Source organism: Papio anubis, chromosome 1 (genome assembly GCF_008728515.1).
Source record: "Papio anubis isolate 15944 chromosome 1, Panubis1.0, whole genome shotgun sequence".
Lineage (NCBI taxonomy): Eukaryota > Metazoa > Chordata > Mammalia > Primates > Cercopithecidae > Papio > Papio anubis.
In genome coordinates this window covers 109,245,686-109,260,386 of record NC_044976.1, presented here as the reverse complement: position 1 = coordinate 109,260,386, position 14,701 = coordinate 109,245,686, and positions in this window count along the sequence as shown.

Genomic DNA, 14,701 nt, shown 5'->3' with positions numbered 1-14,701 from the left:
GTTTTATCAGGATCTATGTTCACTCATGCATGCCAGCAGCCATGACAGCATGGTGGAATCAACCAGCACATTTCCCAGCCTCCATATGTTCTGGAGTCTTTTCTATGGATCTCCTCCCAGTATCTGCAGGTCACAGGATGACAGACAGAGGCTGCAGTAGAATCACTCAGAGACTCCTAGAACAGAGAAGATGGAGCAATGGAAATAGCAACTAAGCTCAGTGCCAAAACATCATCTTCGGTAAAAAAATGTATCATATAATTTCATTTCTATTATTACTTTGTCTTAGAAATAAGCAAAAGTGCTTAAAAATTCTAATATTTGCCTTCATATAATCTGGATATTTCTGGAGTTAAAAAAAAAAAATTCATTGGCTGTGGGACAACAAATGGTTTTTCAAAACTCCAGAAACATTATATTGAATGGGCAAATACTGGAAGTATTCGCCTTGAAAAACAGCACAAGAAAAAGATGTCCTCTATCACCACTCTTATTCAACATAGTATTGGAATTCCTAGCCAAAGCAATCTGGCAAGAGAAATAAATAAACAGCATCCAAATAGGAAGAAAGGATGTCAAACCATCTCTGCAGATTACATGATTCCATATCTAGAAAACCCCATGGTCTTAGCCCAAAAGATCCTCAAGCTGATAAACTCTTCAGCAAAGTTGTACAATACAAAAATCATTAGCATTCTTATACACCAACAACAGCCAAACCAGAAAGTAAATTCCATTCACAATCACCACAAAATGAATAAAATATCTAGTAATCTAGAGTATAACTACTCAGGGAGGTGAAAGATCTCTACAATGAGAATTACAAAACACTGCTCAAAAAAGTCAGAAAAGACACAAACAAATGGAAAAACATCCCATGCTCACAAATAGGAAGAATCAATATCATTAAAATGGCTATACTGCCCAAAGCAATTTACAGATTCAGTGCTATGCCTATCAAATTACCAATGTCATTCTTTATAAAACTAGAAAAATCTATTTTAAAATTTTTAAAATTCATATAGAACAAAAAAGAGCCCAAATAGCCTAGACAATCCTAAGCAAAAAGAACAAAGCTGGAGGCATCATGTTGTTCACCTTCGAAGTATACTGTAAGGCTATAGTAACCAAAACAGCATGGTACTGATACAAAAACAGACACATAGACCAATGGAACAGGATAGAGAGCACAGAAATAAGGTCACACATCTACATTCATCTGATCTTCAACAAAGCTGACATAAACAAGCAATGGGGAAAGACCCTGTATTCAATAAATGGTACTGGGCTAGCTGGCTATCCATAAGCAGAAGATTGAAACTGGACCCCTTCCTTACACCATATACAAAAATCAACTCAAGATGGATGAAATATTTAAATCTAAAACATAAAACTCTATAAAACCCTGAGAGATAACCTAGAAAATACCATCCCAGACATGGGAATGGGCAAGATTTCATGACAAAGACACCAAAAGCACTCACGACAAAGGCAAAAATTGACAATTGGGACCTGATTAAGAGCTAAACTTAAGAACTTCTGCACAGCAAAAGAAACAGTCAACAGAGTAAACAGAGAACCTACATAATGGGAAAAAAATATCTGCAAACTATGCATCTGACAAAGGTCTAATATCCAGAACTATAAGGAACTTAAACAAATTTACAAGAGAAAAACAACCCAATAAAAAAGTGGGCAAATGACATGAACAAACACTTCTCTAAAGAAAACATGCATATGCCCAACAGGCACGTGAAAAAAAATCTCAATATCATTGATCATTGGAGAAATGCAAATCAAAACCACAATGAGATAATATCTCACACGAGTCAGAATGGCTATTATTAAGAAGTCAAAAAACAATAGATGCTGATAAGGCTGCACAGAAAAGGGTATGCTTATACACTGTTGGTGGGAGAGTAAATTATTAGTTTAACCATTGTGGAAAGCAGTATGGCAATTCCTCAAAGAGCTAAAACCAGAACTACCATTCAACCCAGCAGTCCCATTACTGGGTATATACCCAGAGGAATATAAATCATTCTGCTATAAAGACACATGGATGCAAATGTTAATTGCAGCACTATTTGTAAGAGCAATGACATGGAATCAACATAAATGCCCATCAGTGACAGACTAGATAAAGAAAATGTGTTACAAACATACCATTGAATACTATGCAGCCATAAAAAAGAATAAGATTATGTCTTTTGTGGGAACATGTATGGAGCTGGAGGCTTTTATCCTAGACAAACTAATGCAGGAACAGAAAACAAAATACTGCATGTTCTCACTTGTAAGTGGGAGCTAAATGATAGGAGCTTATGAACACAAAGAAGGAAACAACAGCCCCTGGGTCTATTTGAGGGTGGAGTGTGGGAGGAGGGAGAGAAGCAGAAAAGATAACTATTGGGTATTGGGCTTAATACCTGGGTGATGAAATGATATGTACAACAAACCCCCGTGACATGTGTTTATCTATGTAAAAAAACTCCACATGTATCCCCAAACCTAAAATAAAAGTTAAAAAAATTATATTAAATATGAATTAAAATCTGGGTTTCAGACATTGGGTATGTATTGCCAAGAACCCATATCATTACTAGGGCCTAATTCAAGTTATGCGTAATATGTCATAGATTACATAAAAAGTACCAAACTATTTGGCAGTATGGCATCTGGGACAATGGTACCAGCATGCAGCTACCATGGATGCAAGCTTTCCAATCTGTATCACATTGGATTAAGCCCCAAAGATAAGGCAGTATTTTTTTTTCCTTTTTTGAGACGGAGTCTCGCTCTATTGCCCAGGCTGGAGTGCAGTGGTGCGATCTTGGCTCACTGCAAGCTCCGCCTCCCAGGTTCACCCCATTCTCCTGCCTCAGCCTCCTGAGTAGCTGGGACTGCAGGCGCCCACCACCACGCCCGGCTAATTTTTTTTTATTTTTAGTAGAGACGGGGTTTCACCGCGTTAGCCAGAATGGTCTCAAGCTCCTGACCTCGTGATCCGCCCGCCTCGGCCTCCCAAAGTGCTGGGATTACAGGCGTGAGCCCCCGCGCCCGGCCCATAAGGCTGTATTATGACTGATTATTGTAACTGTCATTAAATATATATATTTATATATAGCTATAATTATATACATATATATATATAACTGCGTATATGTATGAATTCTATTTCTTTCTGTCATTTCATCCATTTTGGTCTGGTTAAGAGCCGTTGCTGGGGAACTAGTGTGGTTGTTTGGAGGTAAGAAGGCATTCTGGCTTTCTGAGTTGCCAGAGTTCTTGAGTTGGTTCTTTCTCATCTGTGTGGGCTGATGTTCCTTCAGTCTTTGAAGTTGCTGTACTTTGGATGGAGATATATATATATATGTATCTCCAGAAGAAATATATATATATATATATATTTATATATATATCTCCAGAAGAAAAACACTGAATTATGAAATCTTAGAGCTAAGAGTATGATGTAATGGAAATAAATAATGGAATGTTGGGAACCTGAAGGCATTCACAGAGACACTTTGTGAAAGTTGTTTAGCATCTTTGAGTCTTAGTTTTTTCATCTGTGCCATGGGGATGGTTTCTACTTTACAACTAAATGAGGAGCACATGAGTAACTGTGTGGAAAAGTTTTATAAAGTTTAAAATAAAATATAAATATTAGTTATTATTATGTTCCTTAGAAAACACGTAGCCAATATTCCTGGTTTTTCAGATTTGGAGTCTGAGCCCCAAAGCAGTTAAGAGACTGGCCCAGGTCTGTCAGCTACATAGGAACCATCACAACCTTGACTCACTCAGCGGTTGAGGGACAGGTAGGTCCCAGGAGGATGTACAAGAAGTGGTCTCCTTATGCTGCAGACTCTTGATTTCAGCTTGAAAGCTGTGACTCTCTCTTGTTTAGGTTTCATCTTCTTTGAGCTCAGATGGATATAGATAGGTGAGAAGCAACCAAGACTGGATGACACCGTAGCCCGACTAGATGGGCTTTCTTGTCCCAAGAGGGAAGAGTGAGAAGTCTCTCAGGAAACACTGCTACATCCTGTGATGACTGCAGTGGCTATGTTATCTCCCATGCAGTTCTCCAATCCGACCTTGACTGTACATCAGTATCCTCTCCCATTTATCACCAAAGGACTGCCAGCTATGAGCAGTAATTTATAGATCATGATGTAGCATTACTCCCTTTTCTTGTCCTCAAAAGTAATTTGACTGTCTGTGGATAACAAGACACTCCTTTTGAAGTCCATCTCACACCTGAGCTTCAAAGAACAAATATGTCAGGGTGTAGCCAGGTTAACTGGGGGTATCCTGTGCCACACAGGGATGGGCATCCTTGACAAATCTGGAGAAGGCATTGGCAAGTGTTGTTTTAAGACTCAACTTGTAGAAGAAAAGTCAGTTACAGAGATTCAGAAGGCTTAAAAAGGTGTAGTGCTTGTAATGGTGATGTACAAAATTATCTATAGAAGCTGGTCATTCTCTAGGAGCTGTAGCCTTCTCCAGATACTCTCTCCTTTTTCTCCTCTCAGCCAGGGCACACCAACTGTCTTTGAACTCACAGGAGATAAATTAAGCCAAACATGACCCTTGTGTTTTGCATGTTTTCTAGCAGAAAAATAAGGTAAGCTCTAAAGAAAGAAAAGGCCTAGCAAAAAGATATATGTGTGAAAGTGTGTGGGCATGCATATATGGCACCAAAAGTCTTTATTCAAATGAAGTTTTAAACGGAATAGCAGTAAACAGGATAGATAAAAGCAGAACTGCTCAGGGAGCACAGGGGTGGGGCTCAGAGACTGCCCAGCCACTTTTCTCCTTTGGTGGCTTCTTAGGCACCTTTGCCCAATTCTCAGGATAGAAAACCACTGGTCCAGGGGGTCACACTTCTGGGTTCCTTGCCAGTGTTGGAATTTATTTTCAGTTTTGAGACCAGGGGGGTGGTTCCTCCAGTCCTACATCCCTCAGTGACCTGGAAGAAGACTCCCCAGTCTTTGTGCTTCATTGTCATGTCACAATGAAAATAAGCCAGTTCTATACCCAACATTTCCCCTTCCCTATTTAGAAGGCTGGGAGTTGTGGCTTTTTTGCAGAAAGAATAATGGGAATATCTCTCAGGTGATAGAGGTTTGCTCACCACAAAAATTCGAGGCCATGTTACCTAATTCAAGGTTGTAACTTTGTAGAAGGTACAACGTGGAGCTCAGTGCTGGCAGAGGATGTCAATGGCGCTGGCATGTGCTGTGATACACTGCACTCTATCCCTGCCAAGCGTAACCAAACAGTGATCCTAGAGGCAATTGTGGCATATGCAGTAGTCTCCTCTTATCTGCAGGGGATACCACATTTCAAGACCTCTGGTAGATGCCTGAAACCACAGATAGCACCAAACCCTATATACACTATGTTTTTTTACCTATGCCTACATGCCCCTGGTAAAGTTTAATTTATAAATTAGGCACAGTAAGATTAACAGCAATAACTAATAACAAAATAAAACAGTAATAACAATATACCAGTCTCACTACTCTTGCACTTAGAGTCCATTATTCAGCAAAATAATGGTTACTTGAACACAAACTCTACGATACTGAGACAATTGCTCTGACGCTCCAGAGGGCTACTGAGTGACTAATGGGGCAGGTAGCCTATACAGTGTGGATACACTGGATAAAGAGATGATTCACTTCTGTGCAGGACAGAGTGGGACAGTGAAATATTTTTAACATGCTATTCAGGAGAACAAGCAAGTTAAAGCTTATACATTTCTAGAATTTTCCACTTAATATTTTTGGAGCATAGTTTACTGAGGGTAACTGACACCTTGGAAAGCAAAACCTCAGATAAGGGGAGCACTACTGTGAAAGGGAAGTTTGTTAGGTGCCTCTGGACAGAGAGAGAAGCCACTGAGTTGGTAGGTGGTGTGTCACTGGGGAAGAGGCCTAGATTTGGAAACAGAAGCACTGGATTCTAGCCTTTGTTATATAATTATCCAGGAAAAGTCCACCTAAAGTAGGAGATCACTTTTCTATCTGTGAAATAATATAGACTAGGTAAGCCATATATTCTCTCTGCACCTTAAAAATTCTGAGCATTGGCCGGGCATGTGGCTCATGCCTGTAATTCCAGCACTTTGGGAGGCCTAGGCGGGCAGATCACCTGAGGTTGGGAGTTCGAGACCAGCCTGGCCAACATGGTGAAACCCTATCTCTACTAATAATACAAAAATTAGCCTGGGTTGGTGGCACATGCCTGTAATCCCAGCTACTCAGGAGGCTGAGGCAGGAGAATCGCTTGAACCCCAGAGGCAGAGGTTGTGTTGAGCCAAGATCGCACCATTGCACTCCAGCCTGGGCAGCAGAGTGAAATTCTGTCTCAAAGGAAAAAAAAAATTCTGGGCATTTATCACTTTATAATATCAAAAATAATTCTTAGTAGAGCATATTTTTGACTAGGATTTGGTGCAAAAGGTGGAATCTAGAAGAATTACAAGAGCTCTTCATTTACTGAGATTTTCCTGTGGGCCAGACCGTGAAATGGACATGTTCTTAGCAGTATGAGATAGACATGACAGGCAGGGCGTGGTGGCTCACACCTGTAATCCCAACACTTTGAAAGACCAAGGCTGGCAGATCATTTAAGGTCAGGAGTTCGAGACCAGCCTGACCAACATGGTAAAACCCTGTCTCTACTAAAAATACAAAAAAAAAAAAAAAAAAAAAAAAAAAAGCCAGGTATGGTGGTGCATGCCTGTAGTCCCAGCTACTCAGGAGGCTGAGGCAGGAGAATTGCCTGAACCTGGGAGGTGGAAGTTGCAGTGAGCCGAAATTGCACCACTGCACTCTAGCCTGTGGCAGCAGAGAAGATGGAGTGCTGGAGATTCTGTCATAGGTCCTTTGTCTAGCATATTTCCCCAAATCTTCATTTTCCCACTTCTAATTTCAAGAGTACAAAGGACTAGAAAATGCTTTTCCTAGGCAAAATCTACTCCAGAGAGACTGAAGTCTTACATTCTTGATATGCAATTAACATCTATAATAGTTATTATTTTTAAATTGATTTTTAAGAGCAGTTTTAGGTTCACAGCAAAATTGAGCAGAAAATACAGAGGGTTTCCACATACCCTTCACCCTCACACATGCACAGCCTTCCCCACTACTGACATCTCACACCTGAGTGGTACGTTTGTTATAATCAATGAACCCACAATGACACATCATCACCAAAGTCCGTAATTTACATTAGAGTTCATGCTTGGTGTTGTACACTTAATAGGTTTGGACAAATGTTTAATGGCATGTATCCACCCCTATATTATCATATAGAGTAGTTTCACGGCTGTAAAATTTCTCTGTGCTCTGCTTTGTGCTCTTATTCCTCCCTCCCTCCTAGCTCTTGGCAACTACTAATCTTTTGACTTCTTCGCATAATTTTGCCTTTTCAGATGTTTCTTTTTTTACTTAGTAATATGCATTTAAGGCTACTTCATGTCTTTTCATAGCTTGATGGTTCATTTCTTTTTAGCACCAAACAGGATTCTATTGTCTGGATATACCACAGTTTATTTATTCATTCACTTACTGAAGGACATCTTGTTTGCTTCCAAATGTGGGCAATTATGAATAAAGCTGCTATGAACATCCATGTACAGGTTTTTGTATGGACATATGTTTTCAACTAATTTGGGTAAATAGTAATGAGTGTGATTACTGAATTTTGTTGTAAAAGTATATTCAGTGTTGTGAGAAACTGCGAGTATACTCCAAAGTGGGTGTACCATTTTGCATTCCCACCAGCAGTGAATGACAGTTCCTGTTGCTCCACATCCTCACCAGCATTTGGTGGTGTCAGTGTTTTGGGTTTTGGCCGTTCTAATAGGTGTGTACTGGTCATCTTCTTATTTTCAATTATGAATTACAAGTACAGTTGTATGTCATATATGTAGTTTTATATTCGTTACTTGATTAATGTTTTTCTCCCCATAGACTGTGAGTTCAGTGAAAGCAGGGACTGCCTCTGTTTTTGCCCATCACTTTATTGCTTATGTCCAACACAATGCCTTGAGCATAACAAACCCTTGATGAATATCTTAATGAATGAGTGAACATGCTTACTGGCTCATTTTGAATATGGGCTTCTACATAAGAATCCAAGTCTACGGGAGATGATGGAGCACACTCTGACCTGCATAGATCGTATCCTGGGACAGCAGTTTACCTGGGGCTGTCATAACTCAGTAGAAGTGTCTGGCCATCTGTTTTAGGTAGCTCCTCATTTAGGCAATTGTGTTTCATGTAGAATTTAAATGACTCAACCCAGCTCATCAACATTTAGACAAATACAACTTTTTTCCTTTTCGTATTATCTAGGGCAACCTAACTTCTTCCTCAGGCACTTCTTCAGAGCTTCATGGATGTCTTTGTTTCTCAGGCTATACATGATGGGGTGAAACAGGAGTGTCGGGATGATGTAGAGCAGAGAGGACCCTTTGCGCAAGAGTCAGAATGAGTTGGCTGAGGGCACAAGGTATGTGGCAATCAGTGTCCCATAAAACACCATGACCACAGTGAGGTGGGAAGAGCAGGTGGAGAAGGCCTTTTTCTGGTCTGTGCCAGATGGAATTCTTAGGATAGCAGAAAGGAAGCAGGAGTAGGAGGCTACAATGAGGAGAAATGGGACCAGAGTCACTGCAGAAGAGGTGACAAGTTCACCAGGAAGAAATACGTAGGGGTGTGGAGGTGATGGCTGACCAAAACTAGAAGGACAATGAGGATATTTCCAGAAACAGTTAAGATATAGAAAACTAAAATTATCATAAAAAGGAAAATACTTAGCTGTCTGATGGAAGAGAATCCTCGAAGCATGAATTCCACTCTCATCATTTGGTTTTCCCATGACAGGATCACCATGCCTCAACTTCACTAGAAACAGAACACCCAATGATAAAACAAGAAAATGCAGAAAGTTCTAGCTTACATGAAGAACACGGACAGTGAAGGGTTTTTAATCCCCACTCAGGTTTTTGGAAGGTTTCTTATTTGAGTGGAGAGAGATCATCTTTTCATTTCAAGGTCTAAAATGGGAAAGAAAAAAATTTGGAATAAGAACCTATGATTTCAATCTCCTCTTTTCTCTTATCTCGTATCTTCACTTCCTCAGGAGCAATGTCAGTCTTTGAGGAAAACGGAAACAGAGGAATGCAAAGGGGGAAGGAGGACAAAGAAAGAGAGGAAGAATCACCTACTATATGCCCTTCCTGCATGTTCTGTATTCATCTGGTGAGTTATGAAAAGGAAGGAAGAAGATCTGAAGGGAGGTGGGACCAAGAACAGGATGAGGAGCACATTCTGGAGGATTCGAGAACTCTCACACAGTACCTAGAGAGTCATGGATCCAAGACAAAGAACTCCTCCGCCCTTCCCTCCTGCCTCAAGCATTGTTTGTTTTTAGTGAAATGGCCCCATCCTATCAATCATGTATCCTTTACTTTTCAGTTTTACTTTTCAGTTTCTTCCTGAGTTGGGAAGGAAGATTTTTATTTCTGTTTCGGTTTCTATGGCACTATCAAGAGAAAATCACGTGAATGTGAGGTTTGAGATTCTCTGATTCCTTTTTTTTTTTTTTTCCCGAGACAAAGTCTCACTCTTTCACCCAGGCTGGAGTGCAGTGGTGCAATCTTGGCTCACTGCAACCTCTGTCTCTCGGGTTCAGGCGATTCTCCTGCCTCAGCCTCCCAAGTAGCTGGGATTACAGACACGTGCTACCACACCTGGCTAATTTTTGTATTTCTAGTAGGGACAGGGTTTTACCTTGTTGGCCAGGCTGGTCTTGAACTCCTGATCTCAAGTGATCCACCCGCCTCAGCCTCCCAAAGCTCTGGGATTACAGGCATGAGCCACCATGCCTGGCTGAGATTCCCCAATTCTGAGGTCAGCGTGCAATGCTGGTATAACCCAGGAATGCCTTCTATTGCAATTTTAAATAGATAAAGTCAGATCATTGGAAGTATTTTATTTAGGACTGCAGTAAATGGGAAAATAAGATTCAGAACTAACTGGCCTAACACACTGGGTGCAAACAACCAATTGAGTGTAAGGTAGCCTTGGGTTATTTTAAGTGAGTTAAGGAAGCCCAAGTCTCATCTTCAGTACCATCTTGGTTAAAGCTAACCACACACTCAACCAAAATGCTCGGGATGGATAGACAATCTCCCCCAATCCCCCCCAAAAAACTGCTAAGGCCACAGGCAAGGTCTGAAGCTGAACCCACTTTAGTATCCTCAGCTCCCTTGTGCTGGATCTGCACCTACTTAAGGTAGTTTTAGAGGGACCATTGGCTGCAGGAAAGCAAGTGGAGATGGGACACACACAGGCACGGAAAGCACTGTGTGGCCATAATAATGAGGTAGCTACCATGAGTAGCCAGAGAGTCCCAAACAAAGCCAGGAGCTCTGTTTATGCATCATACTTCGAGCAAGTTGTTTAACAGTTTGCCATAAACTATAAAATGGGATATAGGACTGGAGGACTTAACATGTGCTAAATATGTACAAAAAGCATATAACTGAAAAGACTGGGAAATCGTTGGCTATTCAGGGCTGCAGACATTACTTAAATTTACCAAGGAATTGCTTTTACTTTGAAGGGAGCACTGGAAACAAAGCTCAGTCTCCTTTGCAGTATCCTGTACTCTGTGTGTGTGTGTGTGTACGTGTGTGTGTGTGTGTGTGTAGCTGCATGAATAATTAAGCTGCTCCTGCTATCTGTTCTCATACCAATAGCCTTTGGTAATACACTGATCGCATGTTTAAACTGATCCAGTGGGAACCATTTTGTGGAGCATCAGTTCTAGCTTTCCAGGTGGCTTATAGAAATAACCTGCCTGGCAGTCCTGGTGCCTAGAGGATGCCCTGGTGCCCAGAGGATGCCCAGCAACTGGTGATTCAGACCCTGAACACATTGAGTGGAGTATGGGGAAGGTGCAAAGAGAAAACTTCTCTCCAGCCCCTGCAAAGCACAAATTATGATCTGAGATCTCAAAGAGAGGGCTTCAGTTCTGACAGAACACAGCCAAACTCCTGGCTGGGGCTGCTGCTAATGATGGTGATGTTCTCTATCCCAGGCACCGTTCTAAGTGCTGAAAATGTAGAACTAAATATCATCGTCACAACAACCCTATGTGGTGAGTACTTTTATTACAGATGGAAGCACACTTACGTGGAGTCACAGAGATGTTAAATAACTTATCCATGACAATCATCTAAAAAATGGCAAAGATGAAACTTAGACTCACTCTACATCTCTCGTACCTAACCGCTAACACTGCCCATCATGGAGCCTGAGTACATTGGCTCGTGTGCATCATCTCACAGCGGTAGGAAGATAAAAATTTTCACAGGGCAGCCTTTCATTCTGGTTTTAACTTCAGCGAAAGTGAGGCCTGCTTTGTTGCTTGGTGAGAGTACAATCCCATAAAGAGTCACACTCTCTGACAACTTTCTGTATCATCTCCTGAATTTGCCTTCATGCTGCTACTTTTATGTGCACAGGGCATTACCACTTCCCCTCTACCAGGCAATTACATTTCTGCTGCGGGACTGCCTCACCACTTGGATGCAGGGCAGAGCCCCATGATGGAGAATGGAAGGCCAGGTGAAAGTAGGAGAGAATTGACTAGAAAGACAGTGAAGCCTGTGAGAGCACGGGCTGTAAAACTAAACAGGCTGGCTTCAAACTGCTGCTCAGCGACAAAGACATTCAGCAAAGGCAAGTTTGATAACCTTTAAGGGAAAATCACTTCTACTGTCTCCAGATCTGAGTAGAAAGAGGCCTTCAAGGGCAGCAGAGAAGCCAGTGATAGTGACCTCCCACCCTAGCATGCAGCCACTATCTCCTCCCTTATCTCCTCAGCAGAAGTGAGCAAATTTTAAAAGAATATTATTGAAAAAGCTAAAGGTGTGAACTCTGCTAACATGCTCTTATGTTAACTCCGCTCACATAAGGCAGCTTGACTCTAGAGCCACAGCCCGGCAAATTGCACAATATGTCTGTAAATGATGTTGGCACAGGGCTGAGCCCAGGGAATGTGCTCAGTAAGTGGCAGTGGTTTTTCCTCATCCTCTCCTCTCCAGCTCTTCCTCCTCTACTCCCTCCTTTCCTTCCAAATATGCCCAGCACAGTTAGTATTGTCTATAGGTAAATGGACTCTTTCAGGAAGGAATCTGCTCCCCATCACTGGAGATGTTCAATGAGAAAAACATGTGAAGACAACTAAAGGAGACTAAATCAGTAGAGAATTATTTGGATCTGACGATTTTTAACATTCCTTTCAAACTTGAGATTTTTTTTTTTCCTAATTGAGAAGCATTTCATTCCCCTAGGACACACACATAAAGCAAATTTAGGCAAAATATAAGACGCTTATCACAAAGCCAAGAAAAAACACAAGTACTCGGTGAATTATCCTGGGCTTTGTAACTTCCACTAACAACAACAAAAAGCAGAGGAGGAATCAGGGGCTATATGAATAGGATCTACCCTCTTAGCTGAATTAAGTGGTCAGTGAACTAACCAATCCATTCAGCCAACATCTAGCTGATGGTAAGGACAGTTGACTCATGCCAAGTGCTGGTCAGTTCAGGTGAACAATTGGGCAATTGGGCAACCATGTAGGCAAATAATTTTATTTTGCCACCAAACCAATATGGAATACTTTATTTAACACAGTAGGCAATTGTATACACGGACTCATCTAGCAAATTGCGGACTCAAAACAGGAAAAATTCAAGTGTATACCATCAGAATGGATGAGCTTTACCTGTCAGTGCCTTACAGGAACCCTCTCCCATTTTGGGGAGCCAGGCCACAAAGACTATGGCATGTCCACCTCCCCTGGATTTGTAGAACTGGGCTAGATATCTGGAATCCAGCTTTTATGCAGAAATATGCCACGTGGTGCACTTGACAAAAACCATGTCAGAGCTGTCTCTCCCCATGAACGTAGGAGGATACTTGAGTTTGGCCCTCATTTGTCAGCCTTCTTTTTTCCATATAAACTTGAGTCCCTCTGTGGGCAAAGCCCCTGATACTGGTGCTCATGGGCATTTCCCAAATGACTCTGGTGGGGAATTGTTGTTTACCTTACAAATTCTATGAAACCAAGGTACCTTCACCTTAAAGAAAATGTCTTTTTCCTCCTTGCTTTGCATTAAGCTTCTACTTTGATAAAGACTCTTTTTACTTATATGACCTTTACAAAGAGATTTAATTGAAAATGAGTGATTATGTTGTGCTTTAGGGGAATGGATTAAAATAATATTTTGAAGGAAGCGTTCAATTTGTTTCTACCTCCTGAAAGAAAAATCACTGTGCATCTCCTTATTGTCACATGTTTGGTAGGGAACCAAAACAATTATCTGCAATAGTAAACATTTATTGTCAAAGCCATCAATTAAGATTCTAAAGAACTTGTGTCCTCCTGGATTCTTGTCATTGATTAAAAATAGTGACTGAGGGGCTGGGCGCGGTGGCTTATGCCTCTAATCCCAGCACTTTGGGAGGCCGAGGCGGGTGGATCACGAGGTCAGGAGTTCAAGACCAGCCTGGTCAAGATTGTGAAACTTCGTCTCTACTAAAAATAAAATTAAAAAAATTAGCCAGGCTCAGTGGCAGATGCCTGTAATCCCAGCTACTTGGGAGGATGAAGCAGGAGAATTGTTTGAACCCGGGCAGCAGAGGTTGCAGTGAGCAGAGATCACACGCCACTGCACTCCAGCCTGGGCAACAGACTAAGACTCCGTCTCAAAAAAAAAAAAAAAAAAAGTTACTGAGGCAAGTTCTGTTCTAGGAAATGTGAGTTTGTGATGGAAACCTTACGGAATTAAAGTTCTTATTTATCAATAGGCATTGGCAAACTGGAGAGACATTTGCTCAAACTAACAAATTAATACAGCTCTCCAATAAGTGAAACAAATGAAACTGATGAAATAAACACTAAATTGAAACTATCTCATTTGTTCTTTAGAACTAAATTTTTTTGTTGTTGTCTATGCTATAGTATCCAGACTTCCTGCAATCTTGTCCTTATTGATATCTATTTACTAAGTATCTAATGTATGCCAGTTTAACTATCTATCATCCTCACAACCCCTCTATATTGCCAGTTTGACAAATGAGGACATCCAGGCTCTGAGAGAGTTCCTCACTGAGAACTGTCCAGGCGGAGGACTGTGAGGGAACTGGGAACAAACTGCATGTCCCATGAAGACGTGTCTGCTCATTACTACCCCATACTTAGGTCCTATCTTGGAGCCTGTCACATAGCAAGGGCTTTAAGATTAATCAGTTAGAGGAATGAACAAATATGGAGCAAATGTCTGACTCCTTCAAATCTAGTGTCCTTTCCATTTTAGCAGACTGCACAAATGGTATTGTCAGCAAGTCAGTTTAGAGGAAGGACTCTAGAGCCTGAATTGAAGCTGAATAGGTGTTAGAAGCAGTAATGATGCTAAAAAGATTTTATATGCCAAATGATACCTCTTAAAAGTCAAAGAACACTGATCAAAATACAAAGATTATTTTATTTAGAGCAAGACCATTTCAGATAAGCCTGTTTCAAGCATTTCAGCTACTTAATTATTTTGCAGAAAGGCTAATTTTCAATTTCTAAGAGATCATTCTACTTTTAGAAATAAGAGATA